This window comes from Garra rufa, chromosome 14 (assembly GCF_049309525.1).
Source record: "Garra rufa chromosome 14, GarRuf1.0, whole genome shotgun sequence".
NCBI lineage: Eukaryota > Metazoa > Chordata > Actinopteri > Cypriniformes > Cyprinidae > Garra > Garra rufa.
The window spans coordinates 15508388-15524797 of NC_133374.1; positions in this window are offsets into that span (position 1 = coordinate 15508388).

A 16410-nucleotide genomic window follows, 5' to 3' on the forward strand; every position below is an offset into this window, starting at 1 on the left:
TTCACTGATGTTGATATACGGACTGCTTGGGTGTCATCTCTATTTTTAGCACTAGGGAAAATTTTGAAAGTTATGTCACGGACGCAGAAGGATGGGTTGATGAATATGTTCCGCTGTTTATCTTCTCTGCGTCCCACTGTGGTTTATCACAAGAAATGCATCTGGACAGGAAAGCCTTAAAAGTCGATGAGCTTTTGGGTCATTCTGTAAAACGGTGCCTTTCCGGTTTGATAAGGTGATTTTTGAAGTAAGCATACTATAAGATAAATAATGTGTTAATTATTATTACATTAGTTTGTGCCAACTTAAACTAAATGAACAAATATCTATATAACCTATGAAGGGATATAATTATGTATTGAGAAAGGCTGACAATTTTCCAAACAATAAACGTAATTAATAACAAGAAATTGCAAGCCTTGTTCTGACAGGTGTGAATATAAATTTTCACTTTATTATTTAATTGTTTATTATACAAATGTATGGATATTTTAAACTTCTAACTTAGATAATAAGACGTAAAATAAATAAATAAGGTAATAAAGATACTTTAATTAATAAATAATGAATTATATGTATTATTGTATTATATGTGTTTTTCATTTTATTTACAGATCTACAGAAAATAAATAAATAAATAAAATATTTATATTGCTGTATTTAGACAAAACTGTATTTAATACACATAAAAAATAAAATAATAAAGTAAAATAAAAATAAAGTAATATTTCTGATGCTGTATTTAAAAAATAATTTTCTATTTAACATACATAAAATTAAATAAAATAATCAAGTATTATATTTCAATAATAAAGTATTATATTTCTGATGCTGTAATAAAATATATAATAATATAATATAATATATATTTCTGTTGTTCTATTTACAAAAGTATTTAACACACATAAAAAAATGAAGTATTATATTTCCGATGCTTATATATTTCTATATTTGTTAATTGAAAACTTACAAAATAATATAAAATACTAAAATAAAATATTTAGAAAAAAATGTATTTAACACACATAAAATAAAATTAAATATGAAATAAAATATTTCTGTTGCTGTATTTAGAAAAAAAATCTGTATTTAATAAAGTAATATTTCTGATGCTGTATTTAAAAAAAATTATTTTCTATTTAACATACACAAAATTAAATAAAATAATAAAGTATTATATTTCAATAATAAAGTATTATATTTCTGATGCTGTAATAAAATATATAATATAATATAATATAATATAATATATATTTCTGTTGCTCTATTTACAAAAAAGGATGACATTTCTGATGCTGTATTTAGAAAAAAAATGTATTTAACACACATAAAATAAAATTAAATATGAAATAAAATATTTCTGTTGCTGTATTTAGAAAAAAATATGTATTTAATACACATAAAATAAAATAATAAAGTATTATATTCCTGATGCTGTATTTAGAAAACATCTGAATTTAACACAAAATAATATAAAAACTACAATAAAATAAAATTAAACAAAATAAAATAAAATACTTGTATTTAGAACAAAAATATGTATTTAACACACTAAAATAAAATAGTTGTTGTATTTAGAAAAAAATCTGTATTTAACAGGCATAAAATAAAATAAAAATACAAATAAAATAGTTGTTGTATTTAGAAAAAACTGTATTTAACACACAAAAATAAAATAAAATAAAATAAAAAAATCTGTATTTAACACACATAAAACAAAATATAAAATAAAATTTTTCGTTGCTGTGTTTAGAAAAAAAATTATTTAACACTAAACTAAAATAATAAACTAAAATAAAATAAAGTATATTTCTGATGCCTTTTTTTAGAAAACAAATCTAAATTGAAAATATACTAAAATAAAATAAAACAAATTAAAACTGTAAAGTATTACCTTTCTGATGCTGCATTTAGAAAAAAATTATTTAACACATACAAAATTAAATTAAATAATAAAGTATTATATTTTTGTAGTTGTATTTAGAAAAATAATCTGAATTTAACACATACAAAATAAATGAAACAAAAAACATAATAATAATTATTATTAAAATATTTGCCACTAGATTTGTTAAAGTTATTTTTAATACATGTATTTAAAGGAGAAAAATGGCACCTGTTCTGTAGAATGACCTTTATATAGTAGCTTAGATTGTTTTGCATGAAAGAACTACACGGCCTCTGCACCACGTCTAGATCTACATGAAGGACGGCCACCCATTGACCTCCATCTGATTACATCCACCCAGGCATTTCTTAATCTGCCTTTGCTATTTGGGCTGAAATTTCATGGCTGTCACTTTAAAAGGACATATTTTTTACAGCGTAAGAGGTCATCAACCTTTATAAGCCTGACTATTTCTCCAACGCCAGTTTGCAAAGCCTGAATCAACGAGCAGCTGCCTGCACGGCATTTCATTACAGCTGTTTGCTGGAAAAATATGTCAGGTGGGACATGCTATCTGAGAGCTGAAATAACCTCTATCTCTGTCCTGATGGATAAGTAGATAGCAAGGCAAGACTGTGTGCAGCACATGTCGCAAAAGACATTAATGTAGTGGAATAAGTTGAGGGCCGCGCTCTTCGCCGCTTCCTTCCCTGCTGCTTGTCTGTTGATTCATGCCAGATGAATTGCCTCTCCGCCAGCCTGCCCTCTCTAACTCGATGTAAAAGCCTTGAGCTCAGTGCATAATTCATTAGCAATGTGATTAGCTTCAAGTGCTACACTGATCGGTTGAACTGAGCTGGAGCAAGAAAAGAGCAAGGCAAGGAGACTTTCAAATAGCTCCAAGCTTACACATTAAACATGTGCTTCTAAATCCTAACCACATAATCATAATTATCTACTGCAAGTATTTCAATATTTTGTTTCACGTCGCACGTAATGCTAACATTACGGCATGGGTGTTATTATACCAGTGCCTCTCTGTTTTCATAGAGGCCATAAACTATAATCGCTCTTGAGTACCAGCCTTATTAACCTCTTCTCAGATGGATTGGTACACAAGTCATCAATTTGCTCCTAGAAAACTTGCTTTAAGTTTGCCATCCGTCTTTGTCAGGAACAATCGCCAACTTCATCACTCAAGCCAGGGAGGCGAGCGAGTGGGATTGGCACAGCGGGTCTTGTGACTTTCTTACTCTCGGCTGCCAGATTCGGCCTTCATCCCATCCTCTGTCAGAGGGGTTCTTCCGGAAGGTTGTCAAGGGCATGGACAGAAGCGATGCCCCGGTGGTAACATTTCCAGTGGGCTTTGCCAACCCGATTATATACGCTATATCTGCAAACGGTCAGGCCTCAGCGGGGTGTCGTGAGTGGACTATCCAGGGCCTCCCTAATCCGTTAGAAAGAGCTGAATATGTGTGGTCAAAGAGAGGACAGGCTTCAATGCCTAGCAAAAATCTACTCAAAAGAGGCTACTTTGGAGGAGTCGGGCATGCTCATAGCAGGGCTGTGCACTAGGGCTGGGCGATTCTTTTGATTTTTTCGATTAATTCGAATTTACGTTTTAAGACGATATATTTTTTTTATTAAATCAAGGTATCGCGATTTGTTTTATAAAAATATTAGATACATTGTAATTGCACCAATGGCAGAATAATTAAGAGGCAATATTGTCCGACCACATGATGGCGCGCCTAATTAACCGCTGTATTCAGAACGGAAAACAAATAACACCATCTGGTAAAATAACGCGAGTCACTAAGGGGACATGATTAGCTGCTTGCTAGCAAGTTAGCCTGTTACATTACAGTACATACAATTTAATTTACCACATAAACAGAGTAGAGAGATGATTGAAGACAATGGCGAATTATTTGCATTCAGGGCTCTAGAGTGCGACCTAATTTCTCAATGGTGCGACTAAAAAGAATCTTAGGTCGCACCGGTGCGACTAGCCATTCAAGGGCAAAAAAAACCTACTGCGTACGACTATGAAAAATATTTAGGAGCATCATGTGCGACTGACCCGACCAGTATATTTGTATTTGCGCTGAGTGGAGCTTCAAAGGTTTCTATGTGTTTTGCACGTTGACTAATGTATCTCAAGTGTAGAGAGTGTAAATATTATTAAAAAAAAAATTTGTGAAAAAATCGGGGATTTTATTTTTAGGCCATATCGCCCAGCCCTACTGTGCACTATTAAGAATGTCTTCTAAACTGCAATTCAATTCCGACATTTGAACCAAAATTTAAAGCAAGGTAGCAAAATCGTATGCAGAATTGGAGGAAAGTAAAAAAGGAGAAATTAAAATTAATTCAAAGAAACTCATGTAACTGTGGACAGACAGAATGATAGAACAACAGACAGATATATTATATATATATATATATATATATATACACACACACACACACATATATATATATATATATATATATATATATATATACATCTGTCTGTCGTTCTATCATTCTGTCTATATATATATATATATATTAGACAGACAGGTAGATAGAATGATAGAAAGATAGAATGATAGACAGACAGACAGAGAGACAGACATGATATAACGACAGCAAGGTAGCAAAATCGTATGCAGAATTGGAGTAATGTAAAAAAATAGAAATTAAAATTAAATAAAAGAAACTCATGTAACTGTAATTTTTTAAAAGAGCCGAATCTGTCAAGACAAACTTTAAATAGTTGGTTCATTAGCTTAGCAGATAGATTACAGATAGAATGAAAGATACTACGAAAATAAAATGATAGCTAGATAGATAGATAGATAGATAGATAGATAGATAGATAGATAGATAGATAGATAGATAGATAGATAGATAGATAGATAGATAGATAGATAGATAGATAGATAGATAGATAGATAGATAGACTCACACAAGAACGAAGATAAATGCCTTAGTCATCTTTTTTTTAGGCTCTCAGCCTATTGTTATTACATTCTTTGATCGAAAGCTTCAGTTCACACCTTATTGAGTTTTGTGCAGTCTTTGCAATTTCCTGCAAAGTTGCCCGTTCTTTCCATTTCACCCTGTGCGAACACGAGTCTGAGTCTGTCGGGAGCTGTCCGCGGTACTGAAGCCTGAGCTTTGCCAAACTAAACTGAACACTTTCCACTCTGTTCAACTGCTTTTGTTTCCCCCGCTAAACTCCTGGAGTGACTGCTTCTATTTTGTCACCAAGTCTTCAGGGATGACATGCAATACTCCTAACCTCGCCTTTAATCCACAGTGCAACAGTAAAGAAATAAAACTCAGAGCAGCACTAAGGGCCAATTTACACTGAGGCTGACTCTTGAGGTTTTTAAGCTCGGGGAGCAAATGAGCCAAATCGATCAGGAATGCCGTCTCCTTTGGTAATGAGAAGACACAGGCCTCCCTGTGGAGAGAAGAACCTGGACTGCACGCAGGCTGGAAGGCAGCCTATTCACAATGAGATCCCCAGAGAAAAGACGGTGGCCCAAACAGCCACAAAGGCCTCTACTAGAGACCAATTAGGGACATTGCAATGTCAGGTAGAAAGTGGGTGAGCTGAAAAGGTTGCATCTTTAAACCTACAGTAAGAAGTTGCAGTGCATTTTTGGCTTTATTATCTTATGACCAATGTCTGAAGTATTTGGAGTAGCTTTTGGACACAATTAAGACAACTAGTGGAGTTCTGCTTTGATTCTGTTTTCAATTATGTGGCACAGTTTATTGTGACTTTTTATCTCAAATTTAGACTTTTTATATCACACATTTGTAAGTTTAAATCTTGCAATTCTGACTTTTTTCTCAGCGTTTTAAATTGAGTTCTTCATCTTGCAGTTCTGTTGTTGTTTTGTTTGATTTAGATTGTGTTTCCATCACAGAATAAAAAATGAAAATGTAATCTCACAACTTTTTTCTTGCAGGTGTGTTTTCCCCCACCACAGAATCAAAAAAATAAGTAAGTGTGGCTTTTTTTTTCACTTTTTGTTTGTGAGACTTTCATTGCAAGTTTATCTAAAAAAATCAGACTTATAGAATTACAGAAGTTTTCATCAGACATTTGCAATTTTAATATTTTTCTGTAAATTCAGTTCATATCTTGCATTTCTGTTTTTGTTGTTGTTTCCACCACAGAATAAATAATTTCAGTTTTCTTCTCACAACTGAACTTTCCTTTTTACAGTTATTAACTCGCAATTCAGTTTTTTCTGCACTATGAAATAAAAATAAAAAAGGTAATTGCAACAACTTCTTTTGCAATTTTGTGAGACTTTTTTCTGTCAATTGCAAGTTTGTATCTCACAATTCAGACTTTTCTTTTTGCAACTGAACTTTTCTTCAGAGAGTTAGTGAGAAAAAAGACAGAATTGTGAGAAATACATTCGGAATTGCAAGAAAACAGTCTGAATTGTGAGATAAAAAGTCGCTTTTTACCTTTTTTACCTTGTGGCAGAAAGAAGCTTCCATAATTGTCACAAAGACTAAGGTTTGAGAGGGTTTCCACTCGCTCTCCTCCACACCCCCTGCCTCCGCACCGGTGGAGAAATCAGCAGGCGATGACGGCTTTCATTTTCACACCCTCGCTATCTGACAGGCCTGAGGGCACTATGTTTTAATAACAAATCAATAGCTGGGAGAAACTCCATCCTAACAGCAGCCAGAGCTGACAAACTACCAACAAAACCCAGTTTTCCTTTCAAACGTTAATCTATCTTAACATGTAGCGCAGGAGGAGGTGGCTGAGAATACAATCTGTGAGAGAATGGGTGCAGTGAAACAAGGTTATTCCATGAAATGTGAATGGGAGATGTAATGATGAAGATAGCAGGAAATTATTTCTATGCATGGCAAGCTTTCCACTCGCAGATATAATTTTAGCGTTTAATTGAAACATTCAACGCTCCCCGCAAGTTCTGCTTTCTAATCGATAGTTTTGCCTCAGGCTGGCTTCACAGTTGCTGGAGAATGGGGAGGTGGGATGGGGGCAAAAGGAAAAGGAAATGTGCACGCAATTAATTATAAATGGAGCTCTGCAGATTGAGCAAACTGTACGGGTCATAGACTTTGCAGGAACGCAGTTCGGCTGCCGTTTCCCCCGCAGATTGAAGCCCTCCATCTTGCGCCATGGGCTAATGAACGGCCTGATTGCTTTCCCTAATGAGAACCACACTCTGGGAAATAGGTTCCTGCATCAGAATGGAACAGTGGGTCAAGAATTAGGAAAAAAAAAATCTAATTTGTCACTGATACAAAATGCATCACTTTTTCCTACAGACTTCCTGCTCTGGATTTCACAAGCCAATCCAGTCAATTGCACAAATACAAAACGCTCATGGGTTTGCCCAATATATCTGTTCCATATCAGTTACTAGCCTTTATTAGATATTTTATAATTACCGTATCGGCTGATATTGGATATTCTGCTGTACATGAGTGACCAATTAGTGTATTAAAATGATTTCTGTAGGATCACGTGACACAGAAGACTGCAGTAATGACTGCTGGGATAATTGAGAATGAATGAATGGGGGAAACTCATTTGAGAGTCATTGCAATATGCTTGGACATGACTGGTTACAGTGCCTTGCGAAAGTATTTATACCCCTTTGATTTTTTTCACATTTTATGTTGCTGCTTTATGTTAAACTGTTTTAAATTACTTTTTTCCCCACATAATTCTACACTTCATACATTATAATGCCGAAGCAAAAAAATTAAAAAAAAAATTAACATCTTCGCAAATTTATAAGAAATGAAATATACAAAAACTGCTTTTTTATGTAAAATTCACTTTATAAAAGACCCACATTTCTAACTTTAATTCATGGGGATAACATGGATAATTTCACATGGTTTAGTGTAAGATTTTTTGTCCATCTTTTGGAAAATCCAGTTTTAAAAGTAAAAAAAAAAAAAAACTACAAATAACTTTTACCAGTAGGTGGCTGCAGAGCTCCACTATTTGCTATTTGACCACCTGAAATATATTTTTTCACAAGTTTTTTTCAGTTGAATTCATATCTACAGTACAGAACAGTTAATACTTGAGAAGGTGTGTCCAAACTTTTGGTCTGTACTGTATATCAGAGCAAAAACCAAGCCCTGATAGCAAAAAACTGCCAGCAGAGCTCAGAAACAGCACTGCATCAAGCCACACATCTGGGGAAGAGTTTAGAATAAATCTGTTTCAAACTCAACTTTTGTTTCAAAAGTTTGAAACAACCAGGACTTTTCCTAGAGCTGGCCTCCTGGCCAAACTAAGCAAATGATGGAGAAGTGCTTTGGTTAGACTGGTGACCAAGAACCTGATGGTCAATCTAGTTGAGCTCCATGATCATATGTGTAGATATGAGAAACCTACAGAAGGAAACATCACTGCAACATTCCACCGATATGGGCTTTATGGAGGTGTGGCAAGACTCAATCCTCTTCTCAGTGAAGACACATAAAAACACACTTGGAATTTGCAAAAAAGCACCTAAAGGACCCTCAGACAGTGAGAAACAAGATTCTCTGGTCTGGTGAACCTCAATTCCTAGCATCATGTTTGAAGGAAATCAGGCACCGCTCATCACCTGTAGAGCACCATCCCAAAAGTAAAGTCTGGTGGTAGCAGGCTGTTTTTTAGTAACAGGTACTGAAAGATTGTCAGAGTAGACGAAAAGTTCAATGCACCAAAATATTGAGAAAGCCTAATATTGAGAAAGTAGTTTACTTTCAGAACAAAAATTTACAGATAATGTACTCACCCCCTTGTCATCCAAGATGTTCATGTCTTTCTTTCTTCAGTTGTAAAGAAATGGTGTTTTTTGAGGAAAACATTTCAGGATTTCTCTCCATATAATGGACTTCTATGGTGCCCCAAGTTCAAACTTCTAAAATGCAGTTTAAATGCAGCTTCAAAGGGCTCTAAATGATCCCATCCAAGGTAGAAGAGTCTTATCTAGTGAAACGATAGGTTGTTTTCTAAAAACATTTACAACTTATATACTTTTAAATCTCAAATGCTCGACAACTTTGTGAATGTCCTTGAGTGGCTGAGCCAAAGCCTGGGCTAGAACCCAATCAAATATTTCTGGCGAAACCTGAAAATGTGCATCTGCCCCCATCCAAGCTCACAGAGCTTGAGAGGTGAAGAGGTGAGGAAAAGAATCACAGATAATTGCCAGGTGCTGATGTGCAAAGCTTGTCGCATTATACCCAAAAAGACTTGAGGCTGTAAAGGTGCTTCAACTAAGTACAGAGTTCAGGGTATGAATACTTATGCAATGTACTTATTTAATTTTTACATTTTTAATACAGTTATGAAGACAATTCTGTTTTTGCTTTGTCATTATGGTGCATGGAGTGTAGACTGATGTTGAAAAAGGGCTCTAAATTACTAGTATTAATTACTTGAGTTTACTTCATTGGAGTACACTTGTCAAGAAAGTACTATTTCAATACTTCATTAATACTTCATTTAATTTAACTGTAATTATTTGTGAAATTTAACAGCAGTTTCTGAGTTTTTTGTTTCCAGTATATAATTTCAATATCATATAATTAAATATGTCATAAAACAAAATTAATTTTCTGCTGATTTGAATCGACCAGAATTGTGATATAAGTGCATGTCTGCACTCTCTTAACATTGTTAATAGTTCATGGATTGTAGCTCTACATGGAAGGAGTGAATGCATTATAGTGCCTAAGGCTCAAATAATAAGACACAGACCTCATTGTCTTGGAAGTGATGGTAATATCAGAGCATTTTCTCTGGAGAGTCACTTGCATCCTTGTTTGTTCTAGCAGAACAATTTACCAGGCTGGAGTCTCATGATTCCTGTTGTGTATTAATTGACCTGAGAACACAAAAATAACCACACCGTGTCTGCGCTGGTTATTGTCAATTAGACAATTCTACATGACTGCATCTCATGGTTCAACCTTGCCTACAATTACAGATTATGTCAAGCAGATGACCACAACCCCTCCACTTGCCCGGTGGGTGCTAACAAGCTGTTTTTGCTCTCTGGTTTTAATTAACATAGACATAGCATGCTGTAGACACTAACTCTGGGGAACAGCGGCATTTCATGGACAGATGAGGTATGAGCTGCTTTTTCCCTGAGCGCTGTACTTTATTCTATGAGGATGCAGTAAAAGTCAAGTGGATATATGTAACAAATGCTCTAACATATCAGGCCAGGCACAGCACATGCAAATGAGAGACTGCAGGAAAATTGGATCGCAGAGCTTTGAAGGTTATCACTGTGCGTCTAGCCACTGGCAGCTCTGTGGTAAATAAGCGTTGAGAAAAGACTGAGGGTCTAGTCTTAACAAGTAGAAAAGTGAGTCACTTGAATCTAATATAGAGATACTGTCAAAACTCTCCTTGCTTCAAATGCATTGCATCATCTGCCGCAGCTGGACATGTTCAAGGATTTATTCCTTGGCTATCTTTTGAAAAAAATCTATGAACAAGATTTTTGATTCTTTTGCCACTCCTTTTCCCATTTTTATCAGTTCTACTCCTTGTACATACCCACATGTGACACTTGATAATGAAACAGTCCAAAAGTGCAAAACACAACAGAATTTACAAAGTAAAAAAACACAGTCACACTTTAATTTGGGGAACATTCTCACTAAATATTAACTATGAGAGCATTAATATGTGCTTTAAAGTCACCATGCAATAAAAAATAAGTTGTTTTGCTTTTAGTATGAATATATTAAAGTTATCTATTAGCTTGTGTGCTTCAAAATGATCACACAATTAGCATTTAGAAAATATAACCATTCAAAACTTACAGTCTCTCAATTTTGCCAATATGAATCAATGATTTTGATCACATCACCTTCCACATCAGCTTCTCATCAAACTTTCCGTCCACATAATTACTTTTTTCTGTATGGTGAATGGCACGTAGTGTACTATATAGTGGATAAGCAATGATTTAGACAGTGTGAATATGCTTTTGGGTGAAAGAAGTCTGGTTTCGCGTTGTGACGCAACGTTCTTGTTTGTAAAAATGTTTTGCAATTTCTGAATGAAAATTTCGTTCTCCATCACATTACGGCCTCAATATGTAAACATCATAACCAGCAGTGGTGGTCATTAAAGAAGCAGTTTAGTGATATTCCTTAGTAGTTCAACTGCAGGCTGTTTATAAATGCTGTCATGGTTGGCATATCACAAATAACACCAAGCAGCTGGGTTCATCCCCCTTGTGTTGCCTGCCAGGGAGATAGACAAAGCTGGATGTCTCCAGGGAGGAAAAAGAGACAAGAATCTGTGCTTGAGGAGAGGCAGCAGAAGGCAGCACACGGCGCCTGCGAGCACTGGCCTCAACACCTCTACACCTGCTTCCTCCAAGCAGCCCATGTCACCACACAGCCTGAGTGGCAGCTCATATACAGTGGCCCAAAAAAGGGAATGTCTGAATGTCATTGCATAAGAAACAAAATATGACAAGCATAATATATCTCTAAAAAAATGATGGCACATCTCAGAATCAACTTGACTTTTCCCAGCCAATCACATTCAGGCAATGTGATTTTTAGTAGTTTCAATGTTTGTGCAGTCCTTTTTTATTTATAAAAAAAGCCACTTGGTTTTACATCATCTAATGCAGTGACAATCAAACATGAAATGTGACTTAAAAGTGACATATCATGAAAAATCTGACTTTTTCTGTGTTTAAGTGCTATAATCAGGTCCCCAGTGCATCTACCAACTCAGAAAACATGAAAAAGGCCAACCCAGTAACTTTGTTTTGATAGCATTTTTTGAATGGTAAGTGAATCTTATGATATTACCAACCCCTTTTGTTTTTTGCAAATGACAATGGTGTACCAGTTCTAACGCCATGGAAAAAGTTCGAGCAAAGCATGCTCTCTGTTCTGTCGTTGGTTGCACAGACAAACACAGAACACTATTTAGAGTCCCAGCCTCAGAGGAGACAAAAGAGCGGTGGATTTATTTTTTTACTGTATATTACGCTGCTGCCACACAGATCTAATATAAACATTTCTTTCCCCACTGTTTACACTGTGAACAGTTGGATCAACTTTTCAATTGGCAAAAATTACTTCAATTGGTAACACCTAAAATAGCTGTTTTTTCAACTTAATTACATTTTTTCAACTTAATTTTCCTACATGTAGGTCAATCACACTTGCATAATTTTAGTTCATTCAATCCTAATATTTACATTAGACTAACTTAATTCAGCTGCATAAGTGAACAGTTGGATTAACTTATATTTTCAGGTATTACCAATTGAAGTACTTTTTACATTTTTAATAAAGTTTTATTAACTTACATTTTATCAACTTAATTTTCCTAAGTCAATTCAACTGCATTCTTAACTTAATACCTTAACAGACATAACCAACTGTTTTTGTAACTCCTGTGTGTTTTTAACATAAACTTGTGTGTGTCTGACAGTTTAAGCGCAATAAGACATGAAAGAGAACTTAGTTTAGTACTCACATGCTGTGTGTAAGCCGCTTGCTTCGGATTTGTGCACTCAAAAAACCCTGTTTCAGAAGTTTAAACTAATATGGTTTAAAATGTATGATTTCAGCGCGACAAACATGATAATCAAAACCAAACAGATGTTTTATAGCAGAGTATCTTAGGTATGAGCTGTAACGGCACAGTCCTATTCTGGAAAAGGGGGAAGGGAGCAGCAGCTCATTTGCATTTAAAGATGAATGCATGAAAACAGCGTGTTTCTGCTTCCACTCAAAATAGGCATTTTTAAAATGATGAAAAAATTAATTATATTTTGAGCTGAAACTTCACAGACTCATTCTGGGGACACCTGCGACTTATAATGCATTTTGTAAAAAGGAACATAATGGGTCTCCTTTTAACATCCAAATACTTTGATTTCACTGTATATTCACACTGCCTGGCTGTAAAGCACAGAGTGAGATAACAGAAAGAGCAACAGCAACAGCCTAAAGACGAACCAGCCATTTTGAGACAGGGGACAAAGAAAGAGAGAAAAGGTAACATTAGATTCAAGGATGGTGCATTTATTGTTTGGATGGATGGCAAAACCTTTTAAATGTCCCTGAAAGATAAAAGGCAATGGAGAAAAGAAGGTAATGATATCAGTCAGGAGCTCTGGCAGGTTGATATAAGATCAGGTGTCGGCTTTCTTTGGAGCCACAGCAGCATCAGAGGAACACATCTTCAGCCTGACTCGCTTCCTGCCGCGCTGCTCTGAACAGACTGTGACTGAAGGCTGAACGACTCCGGCTGTCTCTGTGATTGAATCGACTAATGCTGCCTGGAGCACAGCGCAAAATCTCATAAAAATTACTTTCACAGACACAATTTTTGTCCTCAATTGTTGACGTATTTCCTGTTAATACGGGAAGGTGGGAGTTAAAGTAAAAGTGCATGCACGCTGCTTTAATCTCAATCAAATTTCATTTAAAGGCTAAAGGCTAATTTTATATCCTAAAAACCTTTGACATCCTCTAAAAATTCAGCTTTTTTTTCATATGTGATATGCTAATGACAAAATGAATTATAAATGATTTCACTGATGTTTAAACACATTTCAAACAGATCCTCCACCTCCTCCTATACGCCTGCCACATCACACTGGCATCAACGCCACAAACCCCGTCCAAATTTCAAAGAACGAGTGTCATGTTGAAATAACATGCTGTCCGTTTCCCTGTACAGAGCATGACTAATTCATACTGTCTGTCAGCCCAGATCTGACACGTCTCTGTGGATTGGCCATGTGTTTATGCCACTGTTATTTAATGATTAACAGACCCTGTCTTTATTGTGATGGGCCACAAACTGGGCTTTGTTGTGCTGACAGGCTCACTTAACTCTCAGTGAGTGATCAGAGGCAAGTGTAACCAATGGTGAGTTTCACTATGGGATGTGTTACTATCAATACTATTCGCTGTTATAGTGATAGTTCACCCAGTTTGCCCACTGATAAAGAAATCAGTCTATAATTTAAATGGTAGGTTTATTTTAACAGTGAGAGACAGAATAACAACAATTTGATCCCCCATCAACCAGCAAGATTTCTAGCTCCCATGTGTGCTTTATACAGGTAAGGAGCTGAGATTAGGAGCACTCTCCTGAAGGGAGTGCATCTAATTTCAGCGTTATACCTGTATAAAAGACACCTGTCCACAGAAGTAATCAATCAATCAGATTCCAAACTCTCCACCATGGCAAGACCAAAGAGCTGTCCAAGGATGTCAGGGACAAGATTAGGGACAATGCTGGACTGGGCTACAAGACCAACACCAAGCAGCTTGGTGAGAAGGTGACAACAGTTGGTGCGATTATTCACAAATGGAAGAAACACAAAATAACTGTCAATCTCCCTCGGTCTGGGGCTCCATGCAAGATCTCACCTCGTAGAGTTTCAATGATCATGAGATGTCAATTATCAATTATCTCAAGGCAGCTGGGACCATAGTCACCAAGAAAACAATTGGTAATACATTACACCATGAAGGACTGAAATCCTGCAGCACCTGCAAGGTCCCCCTCCTCAAGAAAGCGCATGTACAGGCCTGTCCGAAGTTCGCCAGTGAACATCTGAATGATTCAGAGGAGAACTGGCTGAAAGTGTTGTGGTCAGATGAGACCAAAATCGAGCTCTATGGCATCAACTCAACTCGCCGTGTTTGGAGGAGGAGGAATGCTGCCTATGACCCTTAGAATACCATCCCCAAACATAGAGGTGGAAACATTATCCTCTGGGGGTGTTTTTCTGCTAAGAGGACAGGATAACTGCACCACATCAAAGGGATGATGGACAGGGCCAAATCCTGGGTGAGAACCTTTTTCCCTCACATAGGGCATTGAAAATGGGTCATGAATGGGTATTTCAGCATGACAATGACCCAAGACACACAGCCAAGGGAACAAAAGAGTGGCTCAAGAAGCACATTAAGGTCCTGGAGTAGCCTAGCTAGTCTCCAGACCTTAATCCCATAGAAAATCTGTGGAGGGAGCTGAAGGTTTGAGTTGCCAAATGTCAGCCTTGAAACCTTAATGACTTGGAGAGAACTACAAGAAATGTCTGACCTCTGTGATTGCCAAAAAGGGTTTTGCCACCAAGTACTAAGTTATGTTTTGCGAAGGGGTCAAATACTTATATCACTCATTAAAATGCAAATTAAGTTATAACTTTTTTGAAATGCATTTTTCTTTTGTTATCCTGTCTCTCACTGTTCAAATAAACCTACCATTAAAATTATAAGCTGATCATTTCTTTGTCAGTGGGTAAATGTACAAAATCTTCAGGGGATAAATTCTTTTTTCTCAATGTACAACAGTCCATGTGGAACTGAAGGTTAGTGGTCAGTAATCTGTGCAGACAAAACAGGTTGATGGGCACGTCACTTCTGTTTCCTGCCGTCATCCATTCAGCACTGTGGAGAAAAGTTCTCTCTGCATATAATTTTGTGTCTTACCCTCAAGGCAATAAATCAAAGAATCGACTTTGTGCATGTATAACTGTGTAGCGGCCTGTGTGTGTGTGGGTTGAGGTGTGGGAATAAGTGCTGATCTGTCACAGGAGCTCAATGACAAGAGTGACTTTGAGGGAGGTAAGGGAAGGACACACACAAAAAACTTGCAGCAGAACAGACGGGATTTCTGTATCAGGCTCTCGCACAAATCTCCTGACTGGCCTCCACAAATTCAAGGAAAGGGAGCTGGAGAGGAGGGGGTGTGAAAAAAAGAGATGAAAATACTTAATATCTCTCCATGGACACGCCATAGCCTTGTTCTGTTATCTCTCTCTATTCATCCATGGATTATTTTTGGAGCAAATTGCAAATTAAGGTAGACCTTGTGCCAGAACTGCAGTCAACAGCGTTGAAAATACCTTTTGATTTTTAGGTGACCCCATCTCCCACTTGATTTACCTTGATGCTTGTAATTTATCAGTAGCTTTTATATTTTAGAACAACGTCAAGTGGAAAAGAGTTTACAAAGAGAAAAGGTATAAAGTATATTTGAAATTAGATACATTCTGAAGCCATAGCACATCAATAGAAGTTTAAAGGGATAGTTTACTCAAAAATAAAAATTCTGTCATTAATTACTCACCTTTATGTTGTTCCAAACCCGTAAGAGCTTCATTCATCTTCGGAACACAAATTAAGATAATTTTTAATACAATCTGAGAGCTTTCTGACTCTGCATAGACATCAATGTAACTGACATGTTCAAGACCCAGAAAGGTAGTAAGGACGTCATTAAAGAAATAAAGAAAACTAAAATTTCTCACAACTTTGTGTTGCTGAATATGCCCACAGATTGCTGTCACTCACATTGTTAGAAATACACTGTTGTTACAAAAACATTTACAGTAAATCACTGTCAGTAGAAACACCCTTTTACAGTTACTGTAGGTCACTGATCAATATCCTTATTTTCATTCAAACAGCGTCACATAGGTCATTTTCTTAGTCTTGAGCCTAATGGC